Here is a 12,544-nt window from a genome sequence, read left to right on the forward strand (position 1 = left end):
CAATATTTTCCCAAGGAAAAATAAATAGATCTTGATGAAAATTATATTTCTAGCATATTTAGGGCACTGGTATCTATGAGTGTGTGAAATTTGGTGCAGCTTGATAAAATTCAAGAGACTGTTGGTCCTTGGCACAGGTTTGCACTCTACTGAGGTCTGTTGTAGTTGGTCTGTTCCAAAGAGGTTAATTCATTATGTCAGAGAAGCACAGGTTTAAATAATTCTTTAAATGATGGTTTAATTACATTTCAAATACATTATCACAAAGTTAAGGCCTTAAACTGGGACACACCTATATTGAACATGGCACAATGTGGCGACTTGCACGACATAAGTTTCTACTTCCAGATTTTTCGCAATTGTTATTTTCCACGTTACTGGTTAAACACAAAATGCTCTTGTAACCATCTTGGAACCAACGGGCGTGTTGGTGTTAAAATGAGGTGCGGTCGGGCTGTTTTGAGGCAGTGAAAAACAATTGTGCTTTTAACCAACAAAATCCTCGTCTGAAGTCAGAGTTCCACAGATATTTTAAGAGTGCATAATCAAGATAGTAGCATGTGCCTACGCAGGCGGCTGCACAAACCACATGCACTCAGATTTTTCACTCCCACAGATGGTCTGCATGTGAGCAAAGTGTAACTGTTTCCTCTGCAGGGAAACACGCTCTCTTACTACTGATCAAATCCACCATTATTATACAAATGTGCCACATTGCAAGTGCATCTCTGAGCGTTTACAGGGAAAAGGAGATGACGCTCTGATTGGTTTATTGCATGTTACACCCACAATACACCCATGACTTATAAAGAGGCTAAGAATAACACTTTTTGAACAAACGCCTGGTGCAGAAACCATTTCTTTCCACTATTAAACTAACAAAAGTGGATTTGGACACACCCAACATAAACTTACACTAAGTTCCTTAGACATGTGCTTAAATCAATGTTAAGCTGTATTCGCATGACAGCAGTGTAAAATACCTAAATATGTATCTGAACAGAGCTCAACTAATCATAACCAGGATCTAAGATTCAAATGTTCTTGCCAGCCACTATTCCTCTTCTCTGTAAACGCATAAATCAATCTCGAACTGGTTCAAAGACAGCCACATTGAATATTTAAGATTATGAGAAGTATTTATTCCTCCGGTTTCCATTCTGGTGAAAACGACTTGTTCATCCAACCTGGACGAGTCACAAAGCTTTGAAGTTCAGTACCACAGAGACTCTGCGTGCCAGGAGATCCTGCTCAACGACTTCAGCAACCAGATGGACTGATCACGCTCTACCTTCTCAATATATCACTGCATTGTCTTTCTCTCTCTCTCTCTCTCTCTCTCTCATGTCCTCTCACCATCTTTATCTGTAACACTGTCTCTCTTCGCGGGACAGAAGGGAAGGAGAGCGTGAAAAAGCAAATCCCAGACAGATGACTGTGCCAAGCCGAGTGCCAGACCATCTGCCTGGCCAAGGACTTCTCCAATCCAGACAGCGACTGTCTAACCTTATGTGCTGCAAGAATACTGATCCTCCAATCACTGATGTGATAGGCTTGGAAAGACATAGAAGAATATGATCATTAATCTAAAAAGGAACAGATTAGGACTAATTGAGGTATTAGAAGAAGTTAATGAGTTAATAAGCGAAATGTTAATCGTCTTGGAGCCGTGAATACATTGACATAAGGATAACAATACTTTGTTCTGATGTTTGACACAGTATGCTATATTTTGCTTGATACTGATAGGATTCTTCCTTCGGGCGGCTGTGGCTGAGGGGTAGAGTGGTCGTCCTCCAACCTGAAGGTCGGCGGTTCGATCCCCAGTCTGAACCATCTGCATGCCGAAGCGTCCTTGGGCAAAATGCTGAACCCTCAATAGCCCCCCATAGAATAACAAAAGTGCTGCGAGTAGATGCACTGTATGAATGTGTGTGTGAATGGGTGAATGTGAAACTGTACTGTAAAGCGCTTTGAGTGGTCTTCATCAGACTAGAAAAGCGCTATATAAATACAAATCCATTTACCATTTCCTCTGAGGACCATGAATCAGTGCATTTTATGCCATTTCTGCCTTTTGGATTCTTATTTCTGGACATTTTGGTCTAATGGTGCCGCTTCACAACATGTAGGGTCATTATGCGTCTGTAATTGTCCGTCTGATCAATGTTGAGGTACTTTGTTGAGAGATGACCTGATCGACAGTGGCTGCAGAGGCAGGACACCAGGAGTAAAAACCTATTACATGGCGATTTGCCTGATTCAGTTACGCAGGGCAATGAGATAAGTGATATCCTTGTCCAGGAACCGCAAACACATCAATATAACATTAGTTTGAAGGTCAGCTCTCATCTATCTCATGGTTACTCACAAGTTAATGTACTATGGTCACAATGAAGATGTGATACAGGCTCTATGAAATGGTATCTAGATATGTAAAGTCTCTGAAAAAACAAACCAGTATTTATCTTATCTTTATCAGTTTATCATGAGTAGTGTGATGCTGTAAATTTAGTAGAATTAAAGCAAACCTAAGATAGAGCTTCTTCATGATGCAATGAGAGGATTACACATATCATCTCCCTCTGTTGGTTCTTCAACAGAAAGGAGAGATAGGTACATCACAGTTTATCATCATTGGCACGAAACAAAGACGGTCCGGAGACACACAGATTGCAGATCTGGCACCTTTGCCAGCTTTGAAGTGGGGGCAGGGAACCTCCAGATGTTCCTGTTTATTCAAGGCAGGGGGGGTGAGGGAAGACTCCTAATGGGTTTTTCTCCTGAAGTAAGCAGGTTGGACAATAACTGGGATATAATGTAAGGCCAGGTGATGAGTGGAGATGGTAAATGCCCTGTTTAAAATTAGACTGGTGAAATGAAGAGCGAGATAGTGCTCTTCATCGTGTGGCAGGGATTTCAAACTGTTCTACCTGAAGCAGTTTTCAGACAAAAACTCCAGAAAATGTCTGGAAAATTGGGTGCAGGCGTTTACCTTTCACATATAAAGAAGCAGCAGGGAATTTTCAGAGTCAGACCGTTTCACAAGAACAAGAAAATGTCTGGAGCATTCAAGCGAAGGGTGGACATAGTTTTTGTTTATAGCAAATCAACAACAGTGTTGGTTCTTATATCCAAACCCTCTTGAATCTCTTGGTCTTTCTAACTCAACATCTTTGTCAGCATCCTCTACGCATATGGTTCCTCTTTTTTTTGGGGACATATTTGTATTCTTCCTGTTTGGCGTGTTAGAAAACATCATCAGTCATTCTGCTCGCTCGCTGTGAGTTTCCTGATTATTTTCCAGCTGTAATCGCACGAGTATACATTTTCCGGACGTCTTTCTAGAGCGCTGGTAGGAAGAGTTCTCTCACATACGGGAAGTTTCAGGGAACTGTCCGAACATAAGTGCACATCTGAAATAGAGCGAAGATTGGGCCGCATTTTTGTCTCAGAAATAAAATCCGCAGAGGTCAATCTGAGCCCTGCAGGCAGTCTTCCCAATTACAGACATGTGCAGTGTAGAAAAAATCAAGCACATAGTTCGGCTAACGTGACTGAACCCAAATATTAATTCACAATTTTGTTCGAATTTGGTCCAAGTGGGGCGGCTGGTTTCGGTATCCCCAGTCTAGTCTGAAAGCAGCTTGAGAAACTCGATCCCAGATGTGCAGTATTGGTCAAAACAACTCTATAATAATATGCATTCCTGTAGATCTTCATTCTCTGTGTGTCTCTGTAACATTCTTTGAATCAGCTTTCTGTTGAAAATGCACACACACACAAGGAGGCAGCCACCATCACCTCTGTCTCCATGTCAGAGCCGGTTCAGCCACAGTTGGAACCACACTATTCCTCCATGTGGGTGAAGGTTAATGTGTTGTGACTTTGACCTATTTCAGAGGAGCCACTGTGTTGATGAGCTCACCCAGGAGGAACTAACCACAGCGCTGCAATATTAATGCTGCTGTCACTCTATAACTGCATGACCCTCCATATGTTTATTATCGTTTTTTACACTGTTGTGGAGATATATTATATAGATAATACAAAATACAAGTACCACATGGCTTCTTCTCTATAGAAGTATGTTATTTAATGGTCACTCTTTGGAAATGGTTTATTTTCCCGGTCTGTTGCATTGATCCAGCCTGTCGATCGGACCTCAACACCACAGCAAGTCGATGTGTCCCAGTTAAAAATCCACTTGTAAAACACAGACCTCATTTCACTGTCCTCTGTGGACACAGATGTTTAATTTGGGATATTATTCCAGCAGGGATTCTTTATTGGCACCATCGACTCCCCACTGATCTGCTCACTTCCTGAGTCATACTCATATTTACCTTATTATCTGCATCCTCTTTATTTCTGTGTATCTTGTTTTTTTAGGGATTAGACTAATCTTATCAAATCATCCAGGTTCCCTGATCTGTAGACATGTGCTATATTATTAATGTTCCATTAAGGTAGGCCTAGTTTAATCTTATGCAGAGAAATGCAGCAGTCCTGCAATAAACGCTGCCTTCATGAAAATTACATGCTTCAGTCAATGCAGATTCATGTGTGTGGTCATTCTGTACGCTGCAGTCTGAGATATTCACAGACTGAAAATAAAGATTAATGTTGTAGCTTCAAATCCTCTCTTTCCACGACACAAGGACCTTCGGTAATTTCGCAAGCTTTTCACTGCTGCTGCCCTCAGCACCTTTCCACTTAAAACCACAACTAGTTTTCTGCCCCTGACGCTGTGGAACAACGTCTCTGAGCATTTATCACCTTGAGCACCGAGGTTCAAATCTCCTCTTCCTCACAGTGAGGAGCAGTGAGAGCTGCTTCGGTCCCTGTGTGACCGACAGGATGAAGACTGAGAGCAGTTTGCCTAATTTCTCTCAACAAGGAGGATACGCTGAAGATTGTAAAAGCAAAAGTAAGAAAAATAAGTTTCAAATGTTTCAAATAGATTTTTTCAAGTGTTGATCCGCAGAATGTGGCCTCCTACATCTGTTTTATTGTTTTGAATGTATTTTAACTCATGTTCTTCTGTGGTTGTTTCATGTCAACTACTTTTGTTCCTCTTTGTGGTGATTTTCCATCTGTTTGTTGTTAGTTCGAATTCTAAATAACAAATGGTAACAGTGGTTGGATACAGAGGATCTGCCCTTGGGCCCCTGGGCCTGTGACCTTGGTCCCATTTAATAATCCATCCATTTTTCTGTGAATCTTTTTTAAAAAAAATGTATACACCACCGATGCAGCTGAGAAATGGGCAATTCTTTTTTTTTTACCAATCAAATGTAACTCCCTGATTTGATCATGAGAAAACTGTTTACCTCGGTCTGTAGTTCTGTGAAACTTTTGCTTTTCTTCACCAGAAATTCATCAAGAAAAAACAGGCAGGAAGAAAATACAACAAGCTCGAACGTTTTGTCAAAATTTGAGGTTAGTTCTATTTGCAAATCTTACACGATTTATGCTAAAATATTAATATAAACATACAAGAAAAAGGTTTTATCAAAGCTTCAATCTGCGCTTAATCTTGTGTTTTCTTCGACCTCCCTTTCACTCAGTCTTTCTGACGTGTGTGTTTCTGTCCTTGTTTCCACTTCATCTCTTTCCACCGACCATCTAAATAAATAAATGACCTGGCACATCAGCGTAGACCCTGAAAACCCTCTCAGCAGCAGTCAGCACCCACGGTGGAGAGGAATGCAGACGCAGATGGCTCTCAGCTGGTGAATTCGTCCAGTAAACAATAACACGCAGAGAAAATCCATAGAGTGGGTCTATGTCCAACCATCCTGTGTCCACAGGAATTTCCTGAGCACGGAACTTGAAATCCAAAAAGTCCACACAAGGTTATGAAAACGTCTTTTTAACAAACTTTAAACTAAAGAACGGAAGAGGTCAAGTTGTAATCAAAGTCTACAAAGGAATTTGCAGGTGCATGAAAATGTCCCTGGAAAAATATTTAAACTGATGTTTCATAGAATTCTGCATGAATGGGAAAAATATGTTTTATCATTGGTGTTAGGGTTAAAAATACTGTATTGCACTAAATATGTGATGGTGAATAATAATAATAATCACAAATGTTAATAATTCCACCGAGAAGTAACCGGGAATGCAGCTCAAATATGACTGTAGTTGTAGGAATTCTAATGTCCAGTACTTTGTAAAGATTCTTTGTCTCTGGCGTGGTCGGACAGACAGTCCACTGTGTTACCGCACTGAGGGACTCCAGAAATCCAGACAGCTGGAATTAATAACAAAAAATTCTCCAAATATATGGATGATTGACATTTATGCTGCCGTTCCTCAGAAGGAAACATCAGATAATAGTTCTGTGAAATGAATTCCAGTATAAATCAACCCCAGTGATGCAGTGGCATGCGGCTGCTTACGCAACATTTTCAAGACAGATATCTACAAATTTTTAAAGATAATTCGTAAATCTGGAAATGTCCTCCTCACTTTATCTTACACACCCATACAACCCCCTCATAAACAGACAAACAAACACACAAAAAAGGTATGAACTGAACTGTGGATTTGTTACATTCCTAATATATATACCTATCAGAAAGCTTTAGGAACAATACTACTTTTTGTTATCTTTAAAATATCTCTGGAATGGCGTCTAGCTCCTCTCTTGGTCTGAGGAGGTCCCTCAGGTTCCTGACCCCCGGCAGGAAACCCCAAACCAGCTGAGAGGAATCACGGCTACAGCAAGAACAACCCACTCTTCTTCACTCTTCTTCTTCAACACAGCATCAGTTATGAGTCTGACGTCTGAGCTGACGCCAGGTTTCTGCGGCGTCATCTGCATCTCGTCGCCTGATCGCTCCAAACGCCAACTGAACCCAAACCAGCCTCACTTATAAAACCGATTGCTTTGGCCACACTCCTCCAACAAACCGCTGACACACCCGGGTTTATCTGAGGCTCAAAGCTCACACTTTATGCTGCATCCTTTTATAAGAGGCTTATATATATTAATGGTTTATGTGATCATGGGCTCATCAGATGTTTAAGAGCAACAAACCACCGTGACGAACTTGTTGTAATTTTTTAGCAGAACTGAATTGACTGCATATGACATTTTTGCATGGTTATTAAAACACATGTCCAACATAAAGAAAGACATGGAACAGTAGAGACAAGAGCTAAGAAGGAAGACACACGCGGGAGGGAAAGTATTTTGTGCTACAGAAACTGACATCTATATTTACACTGCTATCGGTGCCCATAGGCAGAATACAGAGCTGGATGTGACCCTGATGAACTCCGATGATGTTGTGTGTGTGTGTGTGTGTGTGTGTGTGTGTGTGTGTGTGTGTGTGTGTGTGTGTGTGTGTGGGTGGTAGCATCCTCTCGTTGCCCCACTCCCCCACTCAGTGCTCACTTATGTTCACTCAGGTCCTCAGCACTGTCTCGTTCAGGGTAGAATACAGTTCTTCCTGCAGTATCACCTGATATGTGCAAAGACAATATATTCATCCGTATGTTAAAGAGTTAAATGCATTACTATACTAATGCAAAGTGTTAGTGCAGTATAGTGTGTTGTGTTTTAACACATGTATGCTTTTAAACACAACACAGCACTGCTACTGTCAGTCTGCGATTTTCTGATGTGGGATAAAATTACACAAGTAGATTCCATGACACTACGTCATCAATCCTCCAAACCAGGCAGCTACTGTTTCAGTGAGTCAACCAATGAAGACTCTGCTGCAGCAGCACTGCAACGACCAGTTCTGGTTACTGTCATGATTCTGCTCCCATTCTTTAGACTTTTAATATATCTCTGATGACTCAATATCTCCTTCTGGGGATCAATAAACTAATCGATCAATCTATCATATGTCTTTTTATTTATTTTGGAAACTTTGTGTTGGACTCATAATAAATTTGTGGAATTTTGATTTTTCCCTTTGGACCAGTCACCTCCTCATGTTTGGACTTTGGATTTGTGCGTTTGAATTCATCTCTCTGTTTGCATTTTGGTTTTGTTTCTTCCTGTTTTATTGTAAAGCTTCTTTTCTCGTGTGTCGCTCTCTTACGTTGCTTCCAGTCTTTGTTTGGTTTCCCTCCTTTGTGATTGTCCTGCGTGAATGTGCCACACCTGTGTTCTCTCCACTCTCCTTTATCAGTTTGTCTGTTTACATCCCTGCATTTCTCTGAGCTTCAGTTTCCTGGTTTGTTCTTTTTGTTTTACGTTTTGGAGTTTTTGGGGTTTGGACTCTTAGTTAACCTGCCTCCCGCGAGCCTGATTCCATGACTGGTTTCTGAGGATATTCCGTTCTCCAGTCTGTTATGAATACATTTCTGTGGTCACGTCAACATCACCAAACCAGGCACATTAACGATGAAACGCAAACAGTCAGATAATCAAACAGGCTGTAACCAAGCTGAGGATTATGCAAGATATCAGATATATTTAGTTCAAATTCCAAATCTGAAACTATAGAAGATAACAATGAGTTGGTCAAAACTATGGAAACTACCGCAGAAAAAACAGGGAAGTTGGACTGTAAACTGTTTATGACAGAAAGTTTTTATAACTTTTCTTTGTTTTCTCTACAAAATACTGAATGTTTGACAAATCTACAGGTTTGTTTAATGGTCAGTCACGTTTCTTGTTTGTTTTTGAACAACTTAATAGTGTTTTACCTCAGAAATCATTTTGATAAGGTGTTTATTCAACTTTATAACAAGTGTGTTTGTGTAGTTTGTCTTGCTGCTGAATTGTGTTACAGGAGTGAGAAACTTCTTCGCATTAAAACTAGTTTCAGTGATATAAAGAGTGGAAAATAATATAAAGATCTTTAAGTATAAAACAATTTAGTTGTCAACTATGTTTATATATATACACATTTTCCACTGAAGTGAACTCACGTCATCATAAATGCTGCTCTGACGAGGTCCATAAACTGAAATTGTGGCAATTACCTCTGGAACTATAAAAATAAAATTCACGAGAAGAATATTGTGTTGCCATTATTTATTTCTGATGTTCATCTTTACAGCTGCTTCAAGCAGTTCAGTCTGTTTCAAGGCGCCAGAGCCAATCTGAGAATACAGCTGCTTATGTCACCATAATGCTGTTGTAATGACCAGAGGACAGAGAAAAATAAAGACTCAGATAAAAGCAGATAGCTTTGAGGTATAGTAGATATACAAATCCAAAAGGACACAACAAGAGGAGACAAGTGACAAGAACAAATTGGAGAGATCAAACAATGAGGGAAAGAGGACAGACGAGTGTTTGATTCAACTAGAAACTCAACGAATCATTCAGGCTCTGTTTCTTTTACCCTCAATTAAATTCATACAAATAAAAGTTCCCTGAAGAAACTGAAGCTTCTTTGTTATCTAATCTTACTCAAGACTATGATTATTAAGTGTACAATGATATAAGTTTTGGAATTGTTTTTATCACTTTATCCATCTCTTACACAATCATACACACATGCATGTACACAGAAACATGCCAGTCTGTCTCAGTGCACTTATTGTCCTGTCCCGAGGCTCACTGACAGGAAGCACATCCTATGTCCTGATTCAACACACATAGGCTCACACACACACACACACACAGACACACACATAGACACACAAACACAGTCATGTCTCCATTACTTCAGAGGACATTTCCTGAAGACTTACTCTAACTGTAACCATAGTTTCCTTAGATCTAAGCCTAACCTAAATTTAAACCTAACCTAACAGGTCTTCACGTTAACATTTAAGGATTTAAATTATGGGAACTTGCTTTTTGTCCCCATGAGGAGGACAAGTCTCCACAATGTGACCATGTCCCCACAACATGAGTAATACCTGGGCCACTCACACAATATATATCTGCACAAGTAGACACACACAAACACACTCACATTCCATGGGTTGTGTACCTAAGCTCAGCTGGAGGGGAAAGTGGAAGCTGGTAATTGTCACTCTCTCCTGTGACTGTATTCCTGCTGCAGGATGTTCACAAATAATTTCAGCTCCCTCCCGTCAAACTAAAAGCCATAAAGAAATCTTTGCCCTCTGCACTTTTCACAGGGATTTCTGAAGAGACATACTTTGTTGAGAAAGTCATCCACTACACAAGAGTCTGGATTGTGCAGATGCTTCTGCAGTGGAGGATTTTATGCAGTGACACAAGGAAAGAAGAGTTTCCCAACTCTTCTGGAAAGAGACCTCCGGGTTTTCACTCAGATTTGAAATGGCAGACACACACACACACACACACACACACACACACACACACACATAGCGATCATAAGGAAGCTTTCTGACAGGCAATGAGCTCATGAGATCTGAATGTCTTCCTGTGGTGAATGCTTTTCTGTGGCTTTCTTACAACTATTCCCCTTTTTCCCTCTGTCTTTCTCACACACTCTCTCTCTCTCTCTCTCACACACACACATACACAAACACGCACACACACACACACACACACACACACACACACACACACACACACACACACACACACACACTGCTCCATTTAAAAGTGTATATAAGAAACAGAAAAAAAGCTTCTTCCAGGATTTAGTATTCTTAATCTGTTAAGTGTTGTGTTAGGCCTGTTTCTCTTGCTCCAGGAGTAGCGGGGGGGTTTTAGGTTGCTAGGCTAGCGATTTAGCTCTGGGTTTAATGTGCCAGTCTGCGTGTCACTGTGTGTGAGAGAGCGTGCGGGTGAACGTTAAGCTTGACAAATGGCCAGTGGTCTAAATCAGACTCAATTAGGATTTATGGTGGGCAAGATGCCCCGAGTAAAGGATTTGAACAGTTTGTGTCTAAATGTGCTTGGGCTTGTGTGCACGTACGAGGGCACAGCCTTTTCACAGCAAACTTTATTTTCTATGTTGACTGGACTAGTAAAATCAGTATTAAAAGCATTTAAAAATGTGACTTTCCTATCTTGAATTGGATCCCAAATCGTTTCAGGCTATAAGAGCCTTAACGGCCTTACAGTTAACAGCAGAAGCTATATCATAAACACACTGAAATGGCTTTCAGATGTTTTTCCAACCACATGTGAGCCTGACATCAGAGCAGCATGGGTGTCCTTTATAATTGGGGTGTTTGCAGATATGTAATTGCAAACACACTTAACACAGCTGGAAGGTTACTTTGAATTATACAGATTTCACGTCAGCTGGTTAAATATAAACCTTTTGCCGGAGTCAAACATCCACAGAATGATCCCTTTATAACGGGGAGAACATCTGGGGGCTCCTGCCATCTTCCACAGATTATTTGAGCTTTTAATTTGGGGTTTAGAGTTAAAATTGGATGAGGGTTAGGTTAGGGTTGCAGGGGGTTGAGGTTATGAGCCAGAAAACTAATTAAGCCTTACAACTTGCTTGCAGGAGCAGTCATATGGACTTAAGTAAGTGTGTGTGTGTGTGTGTGTGTGTGTGTGTGTGTGTGTGTGTGTGTGTGTGTGTGTGTGTGTGTGTGTGTGTGTGTGTGTGTGTGTGTGTGTGTGTGTGTGTGTGTGTGTGTGTGTGTGTGTGTGTGTGTGTGTGTTTGTCTGTGTCCTCTGGGAACAACATTTATCCCCGTATGGACTCCCTTCAGTGTTCGCTGGGGAGCGTTTCTGCTGGTGTCCAAAGAAACAACAAAGGGATTCTCCAAAGGTCAGAGTCCCCCCCCCCACCCTCCCTCCTCCCTCGGCGTCCCCTCGTCCCACCCCCTCCCATCCCAGACCTGGCACACTGCTCTTTCTGTGGAATCCAACTTAAAACAATTGGACCATTTAAGGGGTCGCCCTGCACATCACAGCTTTTCTAATTCGACAGAACCGTCCACACAGAAACGCTCTGTGCAGCTCTTTCCATGGAGGCAAGTTGCCGTTATGCTTTATGGCACATTTGAATAGTTTGCTAAATGCTCAGAAATTGCTCTGACTATGAAACAGGACTCAGGCCCTTAGTGCTTTTATTGCTTTAAGTCCGTGGCTGAAGGTTGTTTGGCAGACACAGAGAAATCCCGCCGTGGCCATTCTGCCTCTCCCCTGAGCCCTGTGGACTGAGAGCAAAGCTGAAACTGGCAGGAAGGTAACTCGGGGCAACGATCAATGCCAGAGCTCAGCCTCTTTTGCCCCCCCCCCCTGCGTTGTTGGAGGATGCTGAGGTGGCCCTTTTATGTAACAAACTGAACGCTGAGTAGCTTTACTCTATAGCTTTGTTGTTTGGGCAGGATTTATTTCGAACGCACACATTCACACAGTTTAAGGTCCAAAAGCAGCGTTTATAAACACGTTTGCTGTTTTGATGTTTCCACCGGATCTCGACTACTCGCTGCCGATTTGGTAGTAATGGAATGAATCCACCCACCTACACGCAATGTGTCTGCCAACTCACACTTGTGCCCTCCCACCCTTGTGCACACACTCGTGCACACACAGACAAACATGCAATCACCAAGCAGATGGGAACACAGTGTCCAGATATAGTTGTATTAATCTCATGCAGTGCCCCGGTGTGCTCGCTGTGTTGGCAGTTCTCTGCTACTCCACTACATCATGCTG

This window comes from Limanda limanda, chromosome 3 (assembly GCF_963576545.1).
Source record: "Limanda limanda chromosome 3, fLimLim1.1, whole genome shotgun sequence".
In the NCBI taxonomy this organism is placed as follows: Eukaryota; Metazoa; Chordata; class Actinopteri; order Pleuronectiformes; family Pleuronectidae; genus Limanda; species Limanda limanda.